We start from the raw sequence: 23,405 nt of genomic DNA, 5'->3' as shown, positions 1-23,405 counted from the left end.
AAAGAGTGGGACATGACTAAAGCAACTTAGCAGTTACAGCATGCATTTTTCTTGATGCTAGAAATTTAATTCCTTTCTCTTTCCCTCAGAAAACACAATAAAGCAAAGGGAAGGAAAGCTGTGGGCAGAATTCTTAAAAGAGCTTCTTCAAAGGGCTGACCTGATAGCATCTGAAGCTCTTACTTAGTACCTTACTCACACACCAACTTCTAAATCAAGGATTACAGTATGGAATTTAGGAATTAAAAGAAAAAATAAGAGCTTATGGCTAATTGCTCTTTCAACTCTTTTTTTCTGAATAACTTTGGAGAGAAGTCTTATAAATTCTTCTATCTCAATGCCAGGCAATATTTCATTTTGATCTAGGAATCCAGGGTTTGGCTATATATTTCTTTTTGAAAAATGTTAGCATTTTTTTGCTGCTGAATTAAGTAACTACTTTAAAAAATCCCTATACAGCTCTTTCCTGCTGTCCTAAAACCATATCAAGACCCCACATAGCTGAGAAAAGGAAATTGTGCCCCAAGGCTTAACACAGAAGTCATCAAGGCTGTTCTCTGTGAAAGCTCAGCTGTCAGCAGCCTGGAAATTAGGACTGTAGGGAATGTTGAAATTTAAAGTTCGTTTTTAACATGAAGGGGGTTCACACAGTGCTACTCTGAGGGCTAATCTTCAGTGACAGATGCAGAGAAAGAAGCCTAAAGTGTTATTAGGAGAACCCAAGCCTTCCCTCCTAAGTAAGCCCCTTTGACTTTCAGTTCAGGTGTCAGCCAATCATTGCCAAGAACATGTCTGAAGAGACTGATCCCAGCTATTTCAAGGGGACATCTTTTGTGCAAGGTACTTAGAGAATCATGTTGTGTTATGCTCTGTGGTATGTATTATGTAAACCATAATGATCACAGATATCAATGATGCTAGTGATATTTTTTTCCCAAGTTAAGCATAGACTTGTGGAAAGAAAGCTCATATTGTTGGGAAACTATCCTTGTTACAGTGAATTAGATATTACCATTAACTAGATAAATTGTTTAAACTTGTTTCAATTTTCATATCTGCAAATGGAGCTTCTAATAACTTCTCTATATACTTTGTTGGGATGTTTTCATGGTCAAATGGATAATTCGATGTCAGATCCTTTGAGAAACCAGCCTAGCCTCTGTCTAGCCTACATTGCGATGATTTTCCTCATTATCATTAAATTTTTACTTAATGATAATTAAGTTTGTCCATTTAGACATTTTACATTTTTATGTAATCAAATATGTTATTTTTTTAGGCTTTTGAAGTTAGTGTCAGATTTAGGGGATTAGCTTATGATGTGCGATGTAATGATGCTTAAAATGTGAAAGGAGTGTCTGTTTTAAAGCCACTTTCTCATGCATAGGAGGGATGTGTTCTACATGTTCTTTGGATCATGTAGCTTTACAGTGAAGGGGCTATGTTATTCCAATTCATATTATTGCCAAATTACCCTGGTTAGTGTAATAATAATCTATTGCAGTGTAACAGCACCCCCCAAAACTTAGTTCCTTAAAACACCAACAGTCATTAATTATCTCTCATGGTTTCTGTGGTTCAGGCATTCTGAAGTGGCTTGGCTGGGAGATTCTGTATGAGAGTTTCCAGTGACATTGTAGTCTGCTGTTGGCCAGGGCTGCAGTCATCTGAAGGCCTGACGGAGGCTAGAGGGTTAATGTCTAAGGTGACTCACGTAGCTGCCAGCTGTGCTGGCAAGTTGGTCCCTCTTCATGGAATGACTTGAGTGTCCTCACGACACAGTGTTTGACTTTCCCTAGAGCAGGTGATCGCAGAGACCAAGGCAGAAACTCCAGTGTTTTTTATGACATAGCCTAAGGAGTCATATATTATCATTTCCACCTAATTCTATTAGTTGTGTAATAAACCAGCCCTTGCTTCAGTGTGTCTGTGTTGGAGGAAGGGGAGAGCACTGCTAAGGATATGATTACCAGGAGGTGAGGTCATTGAGGGCCATTGTGGAGGCTCACTCCCACAGCAATCAAAGAGCTTGAATAAATAAAATTTATTCAAGTGTATACTTTAAAAAAATTATTTTTATTGAAGGATAATTGCTTTACAGAATTTTGCTGTTTTCTGTCAAACCTCACACGAATCAACCATAGGTATACATATATCCCCTCCCTTTAGAACCTCCCTCCCATCTCCCTCCCCGTCTCACTATACTTTTAAACTTAGAAAACTGGAAAGCCAGATAATTAGCACTAGGGTTTATCCACAGTCCTGTTAACCTTACAGTCAGATAGAAATGAGATGGATGAGGTTTTGCAGACTGTTGGCTGGTAAAGAGCCCTCCATACAGAAGGTGTCCAAGAGTGCACTGATGTGGTACTTTTGGTATACTTTCTGGGACTAACTGTGTTATTCTTGATATTCTACTTCATTAAATTTCTGTGAATCCAGATGTTTTGAAGAAAATAAATCAGGAGCAAGACAATGTTTGACAGAGTAAAATAGCTGCTAATAACAGCAGTATGTTTTATTTACTGTCTGCTGCATGTCAGACTCTTTTCATAAGTTACATCTTATCTAGTCTTGCCAGTAGCCATTGATGGAAGGTGATATTATCCCCATTTAAAATCTGCCACAACTGATGCTCATAGTAATTCACCTAAGATCATGTCATAGGTAGGGCTTCCCAGGTGGCGCTAGTGGTAAAGAACCCGCCTGCTAATGCAGGAGATGTAAGAGATGCTGGTTCGATCTCTGGGAAGATTCCCATGGAAGAGGAAATGGCAACCTACTCCAGTATTCTTGCCAGGAAAATCCCATGGACAGAGGAGCCTGGCAGGCTACAGTCCATGGTGGCGCAAAGAGTCAGACATGATTGAAGCAACTTAGCACATGCACAGCACACATGTAATAGGTGGTTAAGCTGAGACTTGAACCCAGGTGTATCTTCTGTAAAGGTTGTGGTTATTCTATTACCTCTCACCATATCCCACTGATATATTATAAATGCACACATACATAAAATATATGGCTGAGAGAGAGTTGAAAAACTGCAGAGTTGTGTGTTATCTGGAAGGATTTGTCAAGGGTAAAAGATCTAGGAAAATGTAATTCCAAATACAAAAGCACTTTGAAAAAGAAAAGTGCTTTATAAATGTAAGGTGGCAGTGTCATTAATATTATTCAGCTTGGAGAAATAAGAAAATGAATCATGTATAATTTCTCTATTTCTTCTTCAATGAAATTATAGCGGAACACCTGCCCATTAATCCTTACCCTGTTAAAACAATAACTGCCTATGCAGGTAATACATTGGAATTAATGTGTAATTAAAGAAAATTATCATCCACTTGGCTATGAAATAGGAATGGCAGTATTTCAAGTTGATATATATTCTAGACCAATAAATGTTTTAGACTAGGAAACTCTGCTAAAATGTGTAATTCAGGAAGATATCAAATCATCAGTTTAAAATTAAAGCGTAAAGAGCTTTATGCCTGTAAAAGCATTTTGTTGTAATGTTGATATGGTGTCATATTTGTCTTCAGCACAAAGACATTGCCTTTTTGACAACTGCTGTTTAAAGAAAATACACCTTGGGAATGGGAATAGCATGTTTCTTTTGGATTTCTCCTCTCTCAGCATGTTTGTTGGGGGTATTAGCACATTAATAGTGAACTGAGTCGGGTGGGGGATGATATGTAACCCTCGTTACAGCACCTTGGCACCCAGCCCACAGACACCAGCAGCTAGAGCCCTGATTTCATTGTGAAAGGAGTTAGAAGAATTTGAAGAAGGTCACAGCCATCTATCTGTTATCACTCTGCTAGATACAATCTCTTTAAGGAGGAGCATGAAACATATTTTAAAACATGCAATGAAGGCCCCCAAATGACGATGTTCATCTTACCAGTTTCTAATGAAACTGCTCAGCCTCTGAAACAGAGCTCACAAGGCCTGCACCACAAAATGTGAGCAAATGCCTTCGCTTTACATTGTCCCAGCTGGAGTCAGCATATACAGTCACTGTATACAGCGAGGCAGGTTGTTACTGTTGTTCAGTCGCCAAGTCATGTACAACTATGACCCCACAGACTGCAGCATGCCAGGCTTCCCAGTCCCTCGCCATTTCCCAGATTTTGCCCAAGTTCATGTCCATTGAGTCAGTGATGCCATTCAACCATCTCATTCTCTGTTGCCTTCCTCTTCTTCTGAGCAGGTACAGGAAAGCAAAAAAATATTTTTCAGTCCTGTTAGGTTTCATTGACTTTGCCTTCTTGTGAGTAGGACAGTAGTCAGTCCTATTGCAGAGGGAAAAAGAAAATGGAGACTGAAGTTCAGTGTTCTGCTCAAGGCTGTTTGTTGATTGGAGAGCAGCATAGAGTCTGGAGGAGCCTTGATCTCCCAGAATGCTCCTCTCTTGTCACCAGGTGTAGCCGTGAATCCTGAGTATTATGCCCTTTGTTTTTCTTCTAAGGATATTTCAGAGAATAAATTGAATTTGAATCCTCCAACATGGGATTTAGTTTTGTGAAATTTTATCGAATGTTTACGTGCACGTTCAGTCGTGTCTGACTCTTTGTGACCCCATGGACTGTAGCCCACCAGGCTCATCTGTCCATGGAATTTTCCAGGCAGGAATACTGGAATGTTATTGCTATTTTCTCCTCTAGAGGATCTTCCCAACCCAGGGATTGAACTCACATCTCCTGCATTAGCAGGTGGATTCTTTAACTCTGTTTCACCTATGAATGTTTAGGCGAATGCACATTTGTTCTTACATAATTAAAATTCAGATGTTCAAATCCGTTTTGCTTACTATTGTTTGCTACTACAAAATCTTAATTATAATAATATATCATGGTAACATCATAATCCATCAAGTTCATTTATCATAATTCAACTGTTGCATTACTATTACACATCTAAGGTTGTTTCCAAAATTTCCTCTGCTGTTGTCATGAATATAGCTTCCCCCCCAAATTATTGTTTTTCTTAAGCTGAAAATTTCACTATCAACTTAGAAGGTCAAGGCCAGTTTTACAGTTTATTTGATTATCATCCTGATAGATGGTGAGTGCTTTCCTCATAGATGATGTGATTTTTTTTAAATCTTAATTTTTCAGAGTCTAATCTTCACCTAGAGGTTCATATAGTACTGATTTGTCTGACCAGATTTAATGATTGTATCAGTAATGATCCCAGCAGGACACACGAACTTCACCTCATTGGTTCGAATGAAGAGAATTAAGTGAAGGGCGGCTCATAGAAGTGTGTGAGGTGAGAGAACCAACAAGAAACTACAGCAGTGGGAAACTGTGGCAGCCCTGGACTGAAGGTGTTTCAAGAGCACTCAGAGCTGCAGTGGAGGAAGCGAATGCCTGCTGGTCTGTGGAGGGATACCGTTTCCAGCACTGGTGATGAGCATGTCGGGAGTGGAAAGAAGCACCCCAGCTTCCCTTTCCTCCCTTGCTCTCATCTCCTACCAGGGCTTCCACTGGCCCAACCCAACCAGAAGTCAGCTGATTCAGGAACCTGGGTGATTCAGTTTACAGGGATTACCCTCCCAGGCCGCAGAGCAGCATAGACAGTGGATCTCAGGCTAGTGGAGGCAAAGATGCAGATGACTAAAAACTAACACAATGGTGGGAACTTTCTCTCAATGGCACTACAGGGCCTATTTTCAAGTTTGGATTATGTTTCATATCTCTCTAACCTATAGTCTTATGGAGAACAGTATGGAGGTTCCTTAAAAAACTAAAACTAGAACTACCAATTGGGACCCAGCAATCCCACTACTAGGCATATACCCAGAGAAAGCCATAGCTCAAAACATGTACCCCCAGTGTTCATTACAGCACCATTTACAATAGCCAGGGCATGGAAGTAACCTAAATGTCCATCAGCAGAGGAATGGATAAAGAAGATGTGATACATATATACAATGGAATATTACTCAGTCATAAAAAGGAATGGAATTGGGTCATTTGTAGAGATGTGGATGGACCTAGAGACTGTCATACAGAGTGAAGTAAGTCAGAAAGAGAAAAACAAATATTGTATTTTAACACATATATGTGGAATCCAGAAAAATGCTATGAGCCACCAGGAAAGCCCAGAAAAATAGAACAGATGAACCTATTTCCAAGGAAGAAGTAGAGACGCAGACATAGAGAACAAACAAATGGATGCAAGGGAAGGGGAGGTTGGGATTGACATATATACACTGCTATGTATAAAATAAATAACTAATGAGAACCTACTGTATAGCACAGGGAACTCGATGTTCTGTGGTGAGATAAACGGGAAGGAAGTCCAAAAAAGAGGGGACATATGTGTACATATAGCTGATTGACTTTGCTAGAAAGTGAATGGTAGAAACGAACACAACATTGTAAAGAAACCATATTCCAATAAAAATTAATTAAAAAATAAACTGGAGTCTCTGAGAAAGCTCTGAAACACTGCATTTTCTTTATTATGAAAACTTAGTGAGAGAGCATGGGGCCTCAGAAAGGGCACTCGGCACTCGTGAGAGCAACTCACGTCTCTGCTGGGCTCTGTGTTTGCTCCTTGGCAATTTTTGTTGTTATCTTATGTCAACTCTGGTTTTACCCTATATCCTAGCTGTTCCACCTCTCCTTCAGCTCCTAACCTCACCCCTCATGGTTCTGATCCAAGTATGTTCTTAGTTTCAGGGACACATTAAGGGTAGATTATTTGTAAGAACTTGGTCACAGCATTCCACAGGGCATTTCTGACATTGGAAGGTGAATGTGAGCATTTGTAGACCTTGGGGGTTTGTGATTCTTCCATAAGAATTTTAAAATGTTGCTTCACTTTGGATAGCAGTAAAAGTTTAGACATAATTCTATATCTTTGGATAACTGTCTTATAACTAAGCACTGTGACATGGTTTTTGTGTCTCCGCCTGCCTTTAGGTTTTTGGTTCGTGTTCAAATTAGCGTCAAGTCAAACCAAAATAAATGTAGAGGGCTCTTAAGAAAAGTCAGAGTTGAATTAATTTGATGCCAAAGTACTATTTATATTTAAAGACCAAATGCTGACAGAGCAGGTTTGATGAAAAAAGGTTTCACAGTAGTTCCAGTGGGGAAAGTGGTGGAGAATACAGTCACTGCATTGAACGTGGAGGTAAATGCTTGCTGAGCTCAACAGGGCCCCGTGCTACAGCACTCAGTGACCAGCACCACCTAAGTCTTCATTTGGGCAGCAGTGTGGTTTCAGCGGAACATCATATAGTATGTTTTATTCAGGCTATTTGGAATGCTATTGGTTTTATTTATGTACTTTGAAATTTTTATTGACGTATAGTTGATCCACAATGTTGTGTTAGTTTCTGGTGTGTATATAAATATATGAATTCCTCTGCTGTAAATAGACTATACACTATATATAGTGCAGAGAATATATAGTATATATACTATCACACACATATATAATTCTTTTTCAGCTTCTTTTCCATTATAGTTTATTGCAACATACCGAATATAGTTCCTTCTGGTACACAGCAGGTCCCTGTTGTTTGTCTTTTTTACGTAGAGTTGTTTGTATCTGTTAATGCTGAACTTCTCATTTATCCCTACCTCCTCTTGCCCTTTCCCCTTTTGGTAACCATAAGTATTTTCTATGTCTCTGAGTCTATTCCCATTTGGTAAATAAGTTCATTTGTATCATTTTTTTTTAGACTCTGCATGTAAGTGATATTATGATACTTATCTTTGTATACTTAATATGATAATCTCTAAGTCCATCCATGTTGCTACAAATGATATTATTTCATTATTTTTTATGGCTGAGTAATAGTCCATTGTGTGTGTGTGTGTGTGTATATATATACACACATAGTCCATTGTGTGTATATATATATATTGTGTGTATATATACACACACACCACAGCTTCTTTATTCCTCTGTTGACAGGCATTTATTGTAGGTAGCTTCCATATCTTGGCTATTGTAAACAGTGCTTGGGTGCTAATGGTTTTGTACTTAGGTTGTATTCATTTCTACATGTGCTTTGGTTTGTATTGGTTAAAGGTGATACATCTAAAGATTTCGTACTTGGTTTTATTTTGGTTTTTTCTAAAAAACACACTAAAAACAATAGTCAACGCTGGGAGATTTGAGAACACATTTTTCTTTTAAAATATCTGTATATAGTTCAAGTTGGACAATTACTGAGTGGAGTTAGGAACACTAGACTGGTAATCTCAGCCTCTGTGCACTGGATAAGGGAGAGAAGGAAGGAAGGAATTTTGCAATTATCTGTTTTAACCCTATGAAGACTTTATGAATCTTCACCCCAAGAAATCATGAGGTTTTGGTTTATTTAAGAGCTCATATTTAGGAGATACATCAGCCAATGGGATCCCTCTGGCTCATTTGCTTTGTGCTTTTCAGTTTGGGTCTCTTTTATATGGAATCCAAAGGCTGTTCTTCATGTTTCTGCCATAACCAAGTATATACCATGATGAAATCTTGTAAAAATTTGCTGACTGATTTTCTAAAATATTAATTTCATTGGTTGGAAATATTAAAGATATCTCTTTAATTCCTCACTGTGCTGCCCCTTCAATAATGTGGATTTTGAATGCAGGACTCGTTGGGGTTACCAATACATAGCCCTCTTTGGGGCTGGGAAATACTTCGTAATTACCAGCAACAGTATTTTCACTGGGCATTGTCTTCTCTGTGCCCATAGCAGATAGTTAACAACACTCAGGGCAACTACAGGCACGTTGGAAAATCAGGAAATAGTGTGTTTGATAGTAAGTTCACAGGTCTGTCCTTTGGGCAGGGGTTATAAAACATGTTATGTGCTCTGTGATGACCTAGAGGGGTGGAATAGGGGAGCGAGGCTCAAGAGGGAGGGCATGTATGTATAATTATGGCTGATTCGTGTTGTTGTATGGCAGAAACCAACATAACATTGTAAAGCAATGTTCCTCCAATTAAAAGCTGAAAAAGAAAGCAAACAAAAAAAATCCCACATTATGTGACTGAGGGGTCATATGATCCCATGGGCAGGTGTGCATGCTGGCGTAGCCTGCTCGTCTCAGCTAGGCAACACCTTTCGTTCTTAGCAGCTCTCCAGGGTAGAATCACTTCTCATGCTTCTAAAGCTGTGGTAACAGGGCAGTTATTAACCACTGTCACCACTCACTAATTCTTCAAATGGAATTTGTCAGAGGGAGAGATAATCTGAATAATAGTTTATAAATAATTTGGAGCTGGCATTGAAACGAGTCCTGCAGTTTCTTCCTTGTCTATTGACCTTTCTACTGTTTGCTTTAGGATCAAAAGGGAACCTACATTCCACAGGTTAGCATTCCACTTACAATGCTGCTCCTCTGCTCCTCTTGCCACCTCCTTCTCCCGCTTTAAGTCTCATTGCCCAGGTTGTCATGAAACGTGATAAAGAAATGACCACAAGAAGCTTCTTTAGGTTGTTTTCCTGGATGCCGACCCTAATACTGAGGAAGACCGCAACTAAATAACCAGGTTGCAAGGAAGCCTTTGAAGAAGGAAGGTATGGGCTGTGATTTTTATTTTCCCATCAAGAACATTGATGGGGGTGGATGAGGTCAGACTGCATCTAACAGAAACATTCCAGGAGGAAATTGGGCTTTCTCAGTTGAACGTAAACCTTTCTCTTCTCAATACCTCTTGATTGGCAAAACCCAGAAACTCAAACACATCCTTGCCTACCAGTCCTTGCAGTAACTTTACAAATCACTCATCTCTAAGCCTGTTTGCTATAGTCAAACAATGCCCAGCCCCTACAAAGCCCTCCACAAACATAGCCACACCCAGCCTGCAGGTCAGGGTAAGTAGATTACTTTGGAGACAGCTGAAAGTTCGGCTGCCCAGACTCTCTGCCTTTCCTTCTCCTCCAGGCCTTTTCTTTGCTCAGGGCTCTTCCTCTGCTCTCAGGGAACCCACCCAGAATTCTGTTCTGTCAGGAAATGCATCAGATCTGCTGGTCTCACCCCCAACCCCTTCTGGCTTAGATTACAATTAAGGAGAGTAGGTCTAGGGTATGAGGGGACGTTCAGGTGGATTAAGGCCATGCTTCTTTCCCCCCCACTGAGAATGGAGTTAATCGGTATCATAACCTCTCTTCCAAATGACACAGCACCTTAGAGTATTGTAACTCATCAGCTTCTTTTTTTTTCTGAGGTATAATTGACATATAACACTATACTGGGGCTTCCTAGGTGACTCTTGTGATGGAGAATTCACCTGCCAATGCAGGAGATGTAAGAGACGCAGGTTCGATCCCTGGGTTGGGACGATCCCTTGGAGTAGGAAATGGCAACCCACTCCAGTATGGGCTTCCCTGGTGGTCAAATGGTAAAGAATCCGCCTGCAATGCAGGAGACCTGGATTCGATCCCTGGGTGTGATCCCTGGGTGTAGAAGTTTCCCTGGAGTAGGAAATGGCAACCCACTCCAGCATTCTTGCCTGGAGAATTCCATGGACAGAGGAGCTTGGTGGGCTACAGTCTGTGGGGTTGCAAAGAGTCGAGCATGACTGAGCAACTAACATTTTCACACTTTTCAACATTATATTAGCTTCAAGTGTACAACATAATGATTGGATATTTGTATGTATTATGAAATAATCATGCAGTAAGTCTAGTTGATATCTTTCCCTGTACATAGTTATAATTTTTTCTCCTTGTGATGAGAACTTCTAAGAATTTCTTTCTCAGCAACTTAGAGATATGCAATATGATATTGTTAAGCGTAGTCACCATGTTGTAAATTACATTCCCAGGACTTATTTGTTTTATAACTGGAAGTTTGTAGCTTTTGACCTCTTTCGTCTAAACCACCACCTTCCCACCGTCTCTGGTAACCAGCAGTCTGTTCTCTGTATCAGTGAGTTTGCGTTCTCATCCCCTAACATAGTGTTACATGTGATCCAGCAATCCCATTTCTGGGCATGTATCTGGGAAAAGATGAAAGGTCTGATTTGAAAAGATACATGTACCCTAATGTTCATAGCCGCTCAATCTACAGTAGCCCAGACATGGCAGCGACCTAAATGTCCATCAACAGATGAGGGGATAAAACATGATATGTGTATCTGTGTGTGTGCGTAAATAATGGAATATTACTCACCATAAAAGAATGAAATACTGCCATTTGCAGCAACATGAATGGATCTAGAGATGATTAATTAAGTGATATAAGTCAGAAAGAAAAGACAAATACCATATGATATCATTTATTTGTGGAATCTAAAATATACAAATAACTTATTTACAAGACAAACAGACTCACAGACATAGAAAACAAAGTTATGGTTACCAAAGTTACCTAGATATTTACCAAGTTTTCTGTTCACCATTTCTTGCATTTCAACATTTCTTTGGGTTCATTTTCTTCTTTTCTAAAGTATATCTTTTAAACATTTCTTTAGTGAAGTTATGTTGATAATAAAGTCTCAGTTTTTGTTTAGAGGAAAATGCTTTCATTCTTAAAAAATAGCTTCACTGGGATTTCTAGTTATTTCCTCCTAGCACTTGGAAGATAACTTCTATCTTCTGCTTCTGATGCCAGAGACTGAATAGTGTCTTCTTCCAGAGTGATCTTGACTAATGTATGTGCTTGCCAGTTACGATTTTGAATTTACCTTAAACTTCTTCCCTGTTCCTCCCTCCCTCCCTTTGCTTTCCATTTTCTTTCCACTCCTTTTAAATATTTTCTTTACTTTCTTTGATGGTCAGAAATGCATTATAAAGTTTGCTTTTCTATTTATCTAGGACCTTGTAATACTGTAGCAGGACGGCCTCTCAGAATATGGGATATAAGTAGAAAATCTGACTAATCTCTCAATACGATGCCCCAGTTCCTTGATGCCTCTTGGTTATTGCTAATGTGTGTGTGTAAGAGTAGGCTGATCCTTGGGACTACTTTTGGCTTCTGAGGTATAAAGGTGTGCTAATCACCTAGTGTTTCACACACTAAATAACTTATGATCTTCTTTTACTGTACTGATACTCTGAGGTCGTTGGTTAGGAGTGTGTCTTCAAAATACAGTACTACATAGGCAAATGAGTATTTTTTAAGGAAGAAATAGAATCATATATTTGGGGTTTTAATTTCTTTAAGAGGTTCATTTTCATGTAACATATGCATTCAACTGATTTATTTATTTAAAAGAAAAAGACATAACCCATTTTCAAGTCGCTCTTTCCACACGAATATGGTATTGCCAGCATTTGCTTCTTGAAAATCAGGTTTGTATCTTATTTTTCTTTTTAAATTTTTATTTTTTTATTGAAGTTTAGTTGATTTACAATGTTGTGTGTCTGGTATACAGCAAAGTGATACACACACACACACACACATATATATATATGTATAATCTGATATATATGTATTCATGTATATATATTTTTGGATTCTTTTCCATTATAGATTATTACAAGATATTGAATAAAGTTCCCCATGCTATACAGTAGGCTCTTGTGGGTCTTACAAGATCCTAATTAATTAAAAGCTCCTAATTTATCCCTCCCCGCTCTTTCCCCTTTGGTAACAAGTTTGTTTTCTGTGTCTGTGAGTCTGTTTGTGTTTTGTAAATAAGTTCATTTGTGTTTTTCATTTGTGTTTTTTTTTTTAGATTCCACATATAAGTGATATGATATTCATCTTTCTCTGACTTCAGTTAGTATAATCTCTAGGTACATTCATGCTGCTGCAAATGGCATTATTCTTTATGGCTGAATAATATTCCATTGTGTGTGTTTGTATGTATGTGTGTCTATGTGTGGATATACACAGACATATCACATCTTCTTTATCCATTCATCTGTCAATGGACACTTAGGTTGCTTCCATATCTGAACTATGGTAAATAGTGCTACTGTGAACATTGTACCTTTTTGAATTAGCTTTCTCTAGATATATGCCCAGGAGTGGGATTGCTGGATCATATAGCAATGCTGTTTTTAGATTTTTGAGAAACCTCCATATTGTTTTCCATAGTGGCTGAACCAGCTTATAGTCCCACCAACAGTAGAGGAAGTTTCCCTTTTCTCCACACCCTCTCCAGCATTTATTATTTGCAGACTTTTTGATGATGACCATTCTGACTAATGGGAGGTGATACCTCAGTATAGTTCTGATTTTTATTTCTCTGATAATTAGCAATGTTAAGTATCCTTTCATGTGCCTATTGGATATCTGTATGTCTTCTTTGAAGAAATGTCTATTTAGATCTTTTGCCCATTTTTGATTGATTTTTTTTGGTTGTTATTGAGTTTTATGGGCTGTATATTTTGGATATTAATCCCCCTTTTTTTGGTAGCATCATCTGCAAATATTTTCCCCCATTCTGTAGGTTATCTTTTTGTTAATGGTTTCTTTGCTGTGCAAACACTTATAAGTTCATTTAGGTCCCATTTATTTTTGCTTTTATTTCTTTTGCCTTGGGAGTCTGACTATTAAAATATTGCTACAATTTATGTTAGAGAATGTTTCATCCACATTCTCTTCTAGGAGTTTATGGTGTTATTTCTTAAGTATTTAAGCCAGTTTGAATGTATTTTTGTATATGTTGTGAGGGAGTGCTCTAACTTCATTGATTTACATGTGACTGTCCAGCTTTCCCAACTCCACTTTCTGAAGAGAGTATCTTTTCTTTGTTGTATATTCTTGCCTCCTCTGTTGAAGAGTAATTGACTGTAAGTGTGTGGGTTTATTTTTGGATTCTATTCTGTTTCATTAATCTGTATGTTTATTTTTGTGCCAATACCACACTGTTTTGATTACAGTAGCCTTGTAGTATTAGCTGAAGGCCAGAAGGGTTATGACTCCAGCTCTGTTCTTTTTCCTCAGGATTGCTTTGACAATTCTGAGTCTTTTGTGGTTCAGATAAAATTTAAGATTATTTATTCTAGTTCTGTGAAAAGTGTCATGGATAATTTGATAGGGATTGTATTAAATCTGTAGATTGCTTTCAGTAGTATGGCCATTTTAGCAGTATTAATTTTTCCAATACAAGAGCATGGTATATCTTTACATTTCTTTGAATCATCTTCAGTTTCTGTTATCTGTATTTTATAGTTCTTAGCATATAAGTCTTTCACCTCCTTGGTTGGGTTTATTCCTAGGCATTTTTAAATGTGATTTTAAAAAGGATTTTTTTTAACATTCTCATTCTGATACTTCATTGTCATTGTAAAGGAGTGGAACAGATTTCTGAATGTTAATCTTGTATCCTGCTTCCTTGATGAATTCATTTATCAGTTCTAGAAGTTTTTGTGTGAAGTCTTTAGGATTTTCTGTATATAGCATCATGTCATCTGCATATAATGACAATTTTACCTCTTCCCTTCCAGTTGGGTATCTTTTGTTTCTTTTTCTTATCTGATTGCTATAGCTAGGACCCCCAGTACTGTGCTGAATAGAAACGGTGAGAGCGGGCATCCTTGTCCTGTTCCAGATTTTAGTGGAGGGCTTTCAGCTTGTCACAGTTAAATGTTATGTTGGCTGTGAATTTGTCATAAATAGCGTTTATGATGTTGAAATATGTTCCCATTATACCTGCTTTGGTAAGAGTTTTTGTCATGAATGGATATTAAATTTTATTCAAATACTTTCTCTGAATTTGTTGAGATGGTAATGTGATTTTTGTTTTTTCTTTTGTTGACATGGTATATCACATTGATTTGCATATGTTGAGCCATCCTTGTGACCGTAGGATGAATCCAAGTTGAGTGTGGCATATGATCTTTTTTTTTTAATGTGTTGTTACATTTGGTTTCCTAATATTTGTTGAGAATTTTTGCATCTATATTCATCAAAGATGTTGGTCTCTAATTTTCTATTTTTGGTATTGTCCTTGTCTGGTTTTGGTACAAGGGTAATAGTGGCTTCATAGAATGACATTCAGAGTGTTCCCTTCTCTTCAGTCTTTAGGAAGATTTTGAGAAAGATAGGTGTCAGTTCCTCTTTGTACATTTGGTAGAATTCCTCAGTGAAGCCATCTGGTCCTGGACTTTTGTTTGCAGTAAGTTTTTTTTTTAGTACCTGGTTATTTAGTGATCTTTCTTGCAGCTTAGGTTGTATGACATCTTTTGCCAGCATTCAGTAGGTATTCCATGAGAGATGTTTAATATGTAGAAGTATTTTTGATGTATTTGTGGGGAGGAAGTGCATTCCATTTCTAATATTCTGTCATCTTGATCTCCCAGACAGATTATTTTTCTTTTTGTATCTGGCTACACTTCAGTTCAGTTCAGTCGCTCAGTCGTGTCCAACTCTTTGCGACTCCATGAACCTCAGCACACCAGGCCTCCCTATCCATCACCAACTGCCGGAATTTACCCAAACCCATGTCCATTGAGTCGGTGATGCCATCCAACTGTCTCATCCTCTTGTTGTCCCCTTCTCCTCTTGCCCTCAATCTTTCCCAGCATCAGGGTATTTTCAAATGAGTCAGCTCTTCCCATCAGGTGGCCAAAGTATTGGAGCTTCAGCTTCAACATTAGTCCTTCCAATGAACACCCAGGACTGATCTCCTTTAGGATGGACTGGTTGGATCTCCTTGCAGTCCAAGGGACCCTTAAGAGTCTTCTCCAACACCACAGTTCAAAAGCATCAATTCTTCGGTGCTCAGCTTTCTTTATAATCCAACTCTCATATCCATACATGACTACTGGAAAAACCATAGCCTTGACGAGACGGACCTTTGTTGACAAAGTAATGTCTCTGCTTTTTAGTATGCTGTCTAGATTGGTCATAACTTTCCTTCCAGGGAGTAAGAGTCTTTTAATTTCATGGCTGCAATCACCATCTGCAGTGATTTTGGAGCCCCCCAAAATAAACTCTGACACTGTTTCCACTGTTTCCCCATCTACTTGCCATGAAGTGATGGGACTGGATGCGGTGATCTTAGTTTTCTGAATGTTGAGCTTTAAGCCAACTTTTTCACTCTCCTCTTCCACTTTCAAGAGGCTCTTTAGTTCCTCTTCGCTTTCGCCATAAGGGTGGTATCATCTGCATATCTGAGGTTATTGATATTTCTCCCAGTAATTTGGCTACACTTAACCATGTGATAATTTTCTGGAATTGAATTACATTTTTCCAAGTAGCTTGACAGAGATCTGGGTAACTGTGACATTTTAGGGATGTACCTTCAAATAGCATTTGAAATCTCCTGATAGATAAGTCTTAATTAGCAGAGCAAGTTGTTTGGTTCACCTTATAGATCCAAATCATGGACTTTAAAGATATTTTCTGAAAACAGATTCCTTATCTTGGTTCTCATCATTGGTACCACTTCTCCCTTTCTGTTATTGATGAATAGCTGCTGTAATTGCACGTGTCTCCCAGGATGGAAAGTGAAGGATAGAAATGGCTTTTATTTATTGTTAAGGCAATTTTGGGACTTCCCTGGCAGTCCAGTGGTTAAGACTCCACCTTCCAATGCAGGAGGTATGGGTTGAATTCCTGGTTGGAGAGCTAAGATCCCACATGCTTTGTGGCCAAAAACCAAGACATAAAACAGAAGCAATATTGTAACAAATTCAATGAAGATTTAAAAATGGTACACATAAAAAAAAATCTTTTAAAAGAAATCAAGGCAGTCTTTCGTGTTCTTGTCTCATCTGGGTAGAGATCATTGAAAGAAATGTGTAAGGTACTCAGTGTTTCAAATGAACAATGATAAGAGAATCTTTGCATGTGAAACAGTTCCTAAATTTTGTCTTTTCAACATGTCGGAATTTCAATTACAGAGACATTTGTACTAACAAAATAGCAAAAAGATGTGTTGTAGAAAGTTAAAGATCTGCTCATTGCTCAGATGCGATGGACATGCCGCATCACGTGCCTTTTTTTTTTTTTTTTTTTTTTTCTTGAGACAGCTTGACTTTTAATGTTGCCTAGTTTTCTAATGCCCTTGATTATACTCCAGAAGAAAATCTGGTGAAAATTATATAGGCCACCTGCCTGAACTTCACAAAGGAGAGGAAGGGAGAACTCACAGGGAGAACTCACAGGGGAGAAACCTTTGCCTTTGAATAGCAAAGGGTTGTATGGAGTTTTGAGGTCTACTGCATGCTTTCAGCATATACGGGATACCCTTCAAATACATGGAAGCCTCTGCTAGTTATATACTGGGGACATGCAAGACAAGAATAACCAAAATCCATATGTTTAGGAAGGTTCTTTAAATTGATCTCTTCTAGACTTCTAAGGGACTTCCCTGGTGGCCCAGATGGTAAAGAATCCGCCTGCAATGCAGGAGATCTGGGTTTGATCCCTGGGTTGGGAAGATCCCCTGGAGGAGGGCATAGCAACCCACCTCAGTATTCTTGCCTGGGAAATCCCCATGGACAGAGGAACCTAGCAGGCTACAGTCCATAGTGTCGCAAAGAGTCAGACATCACTGAGGTACTAAGCACAAGACTTCTAAGACACTAACAAAAAAAGAAATATCTAAGAGTTACAGCATGTGAAATTACTTCAGAGCAAGAATAATTTTCTGAACTTGAGAATATATAAAAAATAGCAAACAGGATGTTTTTTGGGAGTGTGGCCTGAAAGAATTAGGACAGGTGGCAGGCCTGGGCTGACCTCTGCATGCACATATACTCTGTACATCTTTTAGGGAACCAACCCTCAGACTCTGCATCCATCCCAAAGGGAGCAGTTCAGGTAGTTAACTCCTTCATACAGAGCTATAAATCACTAATAAGTTCCAGGAGTTTCCTCCTCTTAGTTTTTAATCGGAGACAATCTTCCAGTCAAGGGAATGCAGCTCCATTGTGTGAGAACCTTTATATCTACTTGGTGGGGGAAGTTACTTTTTGAAGGAGGAATGGGGAGTATGAAGTGCTTTATAGAATCATAAGGCTTTTTCTGTGATGTTGACAGCTTCTGCAACTGTTGGTGCTCATGATGAAATAGATGAAGCTGGTAGATTCCATCCAGCTTTCTTTTCTTTCTGCTCTTTGTATCTTCGGAGCAGAGAACCTGTAGAATGCTTCTCTGCATACTTCATTTCTAACTCAATTCCTGGTGCAAGCCAGGAGCTCTATAAATCTTGGCTGTTGAATGGATTGGCTCAGGACCTACCAGCAGGGCTAGAGTATCTGGGAAGGACAAAGAAAGAGACATTCAGACAGGTACCTGACTCCGAGGGCTAACATGCTGAACACAAAAAACATTGTCTCATTTTTTTGTCTCGTATTTTTGCCATGGTCCCAGATATCACTTTGCCAACTAAGGTCCATGTAGTCAAAGCTATGTTTTTTCCAGAAGTTATGTACAGATGTGATAGTTGAATCATGAAGAAGGCTGAGTGCCAAAGAATTGATGCTTTCAAACCTCTGGTGAACTTCCCTTGTGGCTCATCTGGTAAAGAATCCACCTGTAATGCGGGAGACCTGGGTTTGATCCCTGGGTTGGGAAGATCCCCTGGAGAAGAGAAAAAGGCTACCCACTCCAGTATTCTGACCTGGAAAATTCCATGGACTGTACAGTCCATGGGCTCGCAAAGAGTTGGACACAACTGAGCAACTTTCACTTTCACTTTTCAAACCTCTGGTGCTGGAGAAGACTCTTGAGAATCCCTTGGATAGAAAAGAGATAAGACCAGTCAGTCCTAAAAGAAATCAACCCTGAATATTCACTGGAAGGATTGCTGCTGAAGCTCCAATATTTTGGTCACCTGATATCAAGAGCCGACTCACTGGAAAAGACCCTGATGCTGGGAAAGATTGAGAGCAGGATGAGAAGGGGGCAACAGATGATGAGATGGTTGGGTGGCATCACCGGTTCAATGGACATGAATTTGAGCAAACTCCAGGAGAAGGTGAAGGACAGGGAAGCCTGGTGGGCTACAGTCCCTGGGGTCACAAAGAGTCAGACATGACTAAGTGACTGAACAACAATGGCAGTCCTTCTTGACATGGATTTTCCTATTGTGAACAAAGTGGCTCTTTGTTCTGTTTGTTTTTTCCTCCCTGGACTCCTGCTTCTGCTCCATCAGAGGCCCTCACCTTTGATCCAGGAGCCTGGGTGCTTTAGGCCTTATGCTCAAATATAAGGAATGCACCCCTTCTCTGTATTCCTTTGAAAGGCCTATTGGACCAGGACCCCGAACAGCTGCTCTTCTCCCTCCACATTTTAGGACAAGCCTTATATTTCTGTGCTTTGGGTTTCTCTAAGACACAGCCAGGCCCCGCTCCATCTATGAGTCTCCTGCTGAAGACTTCATTTGTATCTCTCCAGCCCCTTCTTCTAAAATGGCAGATTTCCTGATGTATTGCATTGTATTGTTCTAGGGGGGGAAAAACCTTTAAATATTCTTTTAAGGGGAGGAGAAAGAGGAAGAGCCAACTGTTTTAATTTGGACATCAGCGTGTTTTGGCTTCTGTCCTGTAGCCGTTCGATAATGAGTCTTTATTTAGGCAGACATCCATGGAGTGATTAATCAAGGATGGATTAAAGTTAGTCATCCATCTTAGGTACTTGGCAAGTTCTTTTTTATACCTGGAGGTAAAGTTCAAGGTGCTTGCTCAAAAACCAAAGGTTTCCACTTATGAAAAAGAGAGGGTGGCCTGATCCCAGTAAGTTCTGTGTGCATATGTGCTCAGTTGTGTCCGATTCTTTGTGACCTGATGAACTACTGCAGCCCACCAGGCTTCTCTGTCCATGGGAGTCTCCAAGAAAGAATATTGGAATGGGTTTCCATGCCCTCCTCCAGGGGATCTTTCCCACCCAGTGATCGAACCCACATCTCCTGTGTCTCCTGCATTGGCAGGTGAATTTTTACCCACTGAGCCACCTGGTTATAGCAGGGCTGAATTAAGTGATTCTCTGGGATTGGAAAGAGGAGCATTGCCTGTGCTCTCTCCTGTTCCCGCCACTGCTGAAAATTTGCATCCACTCTGTCTACATTCTTTGGATATTTCTGCCTGGGGACAAGAGGACACTGTCGGAAGTCTGGATCTTTCTTGTATCTGGTTTGTGGCTGGGAAAGGTTACTGAGCCTAAGGACCTCCTTAAGACTTGCCCCCTGCCAAAGCCTCTTACTTACTATAAAAGCCTTTTATCCCAATTGTCTACAACATCAGTCATAATGATACCTTTCCATGTTCATTTGTTTAGATATGCCACACTGCTGCCTGCCTTTGGCAACCCTCCTGGACTAGGCTGCTTTTGTTAATCACATGGATGTTGTGAGTATTATGTTCACAAGTGGATGCAGAGAAGATATTTTGATTGAACTACAAATCCTTACCGTATGAGCTACTCGTGCTTAGCGAAAACTATATTAAACAGTGGTGATCCGGAGTTTCATTAATCTTAGGGATTATGCTGCTTGCACATCTGTTAAAGACTGTGATTTCTATATCTTCTTGTAATCATATCGACTTTTTATGAAAGAACTTTTGATACTGAGCTGTGTCTTGTAATGTTTCAATGTAGCGGTGGTTGTTGATCTTAATTTGTGATCCTGAATTCATTTCATCTCAAGTACTTTTATGTTGTAGCTTCCTGAATGTTTTTAACAGGAATGTACTTCAAACAGCTCTCAGTCCTAATCTTGTACTTCTGTTCATTGAAGATAAGCAGCAATTTCTTTTTTTAAAATTCAAATAAGGTTGATTTAAAATGCTGTTAGTTTCCGGTGTACAGCAAAGTAATTCAGTTTTGTGCATGTGTATATACACATGCACATATATATACATACAGAGATATATGTGTGTGTGTATGCTTTTTTATATTCTTTTCCATTATGATCTATTATAAGATATTGAATGTACTTCCCAGTGCTATACAGTAGGACCTTGTTGTTTATCTATTTTTATGTATAGTAGTCTGTGTCTGCTGATCCCAAACTCCCAATTTATCCCCCCGCCCCCTTTCCCTTTTGGTAACCATAGTTTGTTTTCTGTGTGAGTCTGTGTCTGTTTTGTAAGTAAGTTCATTTGTGTCATATTTTAGATTCCACATATAAGTGATATCATATGATATTTGTCTTTCTTTTTATGACTTAATTCATTTAGCATGATAATCTCTAGGTCCCTCCCTTGCTGCAAATGGCATTATTTCATTCTTCTTTAGGGCTGGGTAATATTCCATTGTATGTATATGTGTGTGTGTACACACACACATTCTTTATCCATTCATCTATTGATGGACGTTTATGTTGCTTCCATGTATGGGTTATTGTAAATAATACTTCTATGGACATTAGGGTGCATGTAACTCTTTGAATTTGCATTTTCTCTGGATATAGCCCAGGACTGGGATTATTGGCTCATATGGCAACTCTGTTTAGTTTCATGAAGAACCTCCGTACTGTTCTCCATAGTGGTTGCACCAATTTACATCGCCATGAGTGATGTAAGAGGGTTCTTTTTTTTTTTTTCCCATACCCTCTCCAGCATTTATTATTTGTAGACTTTTTGATGATGGCCATTCTGACTGGTATGAGGTGATCCTTCATTGTGGTTTTGATTTGCATTTCTTTAATAAGTAGCAAAGTTGAACATTATTTCTTGTGTTGGCCATCTGTATGTCTTCTTTGGAGAAAGTCCATATTTAAGTCTTCTGCCCATTCTTTGATTGGGTTGTTTGTTTTGTTATTGAGCTGTATGAGCTGTTCATATATTTTGGAAATTAAGCCTTTGTCAGTTGCTTCTTTTGCACATATTTTTTCCCAGTCCTTAGGTTATCTTTTGTTAATGGTTTTCTTTGCTATGCAAAAGCTTATAAGTCTGATTAGGTCTCATTTATTTTTGCTTTCATTTCTATTGCCTTGGGAGACTGAACTAAGAAAACCTTTCTATGATTTATGTCAGAGAATATTTTGCCTGTGTTTTCCTCTAGGAGTTTTATGGTATCATATCCTATATTTAAGTCTTCAAGCCATTCTGAATTTATTTTTGTGTATGGTGTGAGGGAGTGTTCTAACTTCATTGTGGCAAGCAGCAATTTCTTATTTTATTTCCCATCAGTTATCAACAGGTCTAAACAACTCTCTTAGTTGTGCTGCCAGGACTGAGAAAAGATGAGAAAGAGGGAGGGGAAAAAAAGACAGATTGACAAAGTATGAGATAAAGAAGGAAGGAGATAAAAAAGGAAGATAGCATAGTGGGAAGGTGATGTAGGCTGCTAATCATTTGAGGGCTGTCAGTATCCTGCAATAGTTTATAAGTTGAATGTACCTGTTACCTGTCTGCAGGCCCCCAAAGAAAATGTGGGTGTGGGCCATGTGTCTGGTCAGTGGCACTTCTCCGTAAGTTTGATGACCGAAGGATGGGACAGCTGTCAGCGATGAGGGCAACAGAGAGCTCAAGATTGCTGAGTGTTAAGTCCGTCTCTTAAGTGACTTGAATAGTCTCACAGGAAATTGTCTAGAGTAAGACTGAGTGAGACCCCCCCGATGACCTGCATTTCAGACATGGCTCTTCTTTGGATATGATAACTCAAACTCTTGTCTGCCCTGTTTTATTTGATTTTCTGCAGCATAGCTGATGGCTCACGATTCCATTTCTAGAAGAGGCAGCCTAACCGTATGGAAAGGACCTGTGATACACCGCTTTGCTGCCACATACTGTGTAATTTGGGGCATGTCACTTCCTCTCTTGGTCTCGGTTTCCTCATCTTCAAATCACAAAGAGGAGGCTAAAATGATACCCAGGAGTGCTGTCACTCGAGGAGTCTCTAATTCTGTGGATTTTTCTGAGATACTTTTCTCTTTGAAGGAATTATTTTCATCATCAATCCTTTTTGGCCACTCTTTGTGTTTTTTGTTCTTACTTATCCCCCAAAACTTTACTAGTAGGCTGCCTTTTCCAGGCTTAGCGAGACACCCCAAGTGCAGCAAACAAAAGCAACATTCTAGGTGGAGTCCAGGCTTCCTGGTACACACTTACACTCAAAAGGTTGATGTGGAAATGGACTCACCTTCCGTGTGACATGATTTGATTTCCTTTGGGGTAAGGGGAAAGAAACTTGGAAAAAGTGTGTAGGTTAAGGCCAAGTAGACATGATTCCTTGTGTCTTTTCTCCAGGAAAGGAATCAGATGCTGCTTGAGTCTTTCCATTCATGGCTCCGGTGGCTGCAGCGGTGCTGGGTAATGCTTCATGTTTTGCCAGCCTCTTTTCTGCAGATGGAAACAAATTCATTGGCAGCTACACACAGAGAGGGAGAAAGGCTTCAACACTATTTCGGAGCTCCTTAGCAAGGAGAGTTGCTGCTGAAGATGAAGACAGCTTATTTCCATCTTACAGATGTGCAGTTTGTTAAATGCGCTTGGCCCTGCCCCATTAAATTAGCCTTCCACTCTCGGTAGCTTGTTGAAAGAATTGCTAGGGCTCTGCTTCATTGCTCCTTGGCAGGCAGTTTAGTAGAGCACT

General features: G+C 39.3%; 1 protein-coding gene across 5 annotated transcripts in view; it reads left to right on the top strand.

Annotated features, from left to right (window-relative positions):
* The window catches only part of LYPD6B (LY6/PLAUR domain containing 6B), a 243,589-nt gene that overhangs the window by 100,616 nt on the left and 119,568 nt on the right, over nt 1–23,405 (top strand). Inside the window, exon 2 of one of the 5 annotated variants that reach the window (XM_025276601.3) lies at nt 20,145–20,215. The exons of the other annotated variants lie outside the window; for them this stretch is intronic. The gene's annotated coding sequence lies outside the window, so the exon portion shown is untranslated. The remainder of the gene's footprint in view (nt 1–20,144; nt 20,216–23,405) is intronic. 5 annotated transcript variants of the gene reach the window in all.

This window comes from Bubalus bubalis, chromosome 2, assembly GCF_019923935.1.
Source record: "Bubalus bubalis isolate 160015118507 breed Murrah chromosome 2, NDDB_SH_1, whole genome shotgun sequence".
Classification (NCBI taxonomy): Eukaryota; Metazoa; Chordata; class Mammalia; order Artiodactyla; family Bovidae; genus Bubalus; species Bubalus bubalis.
The sequence above is the reverse complement of the archived record's forward strand: the minus strand, read 5'-3'. Positions and strand labels throughout refer to the sequence as shown.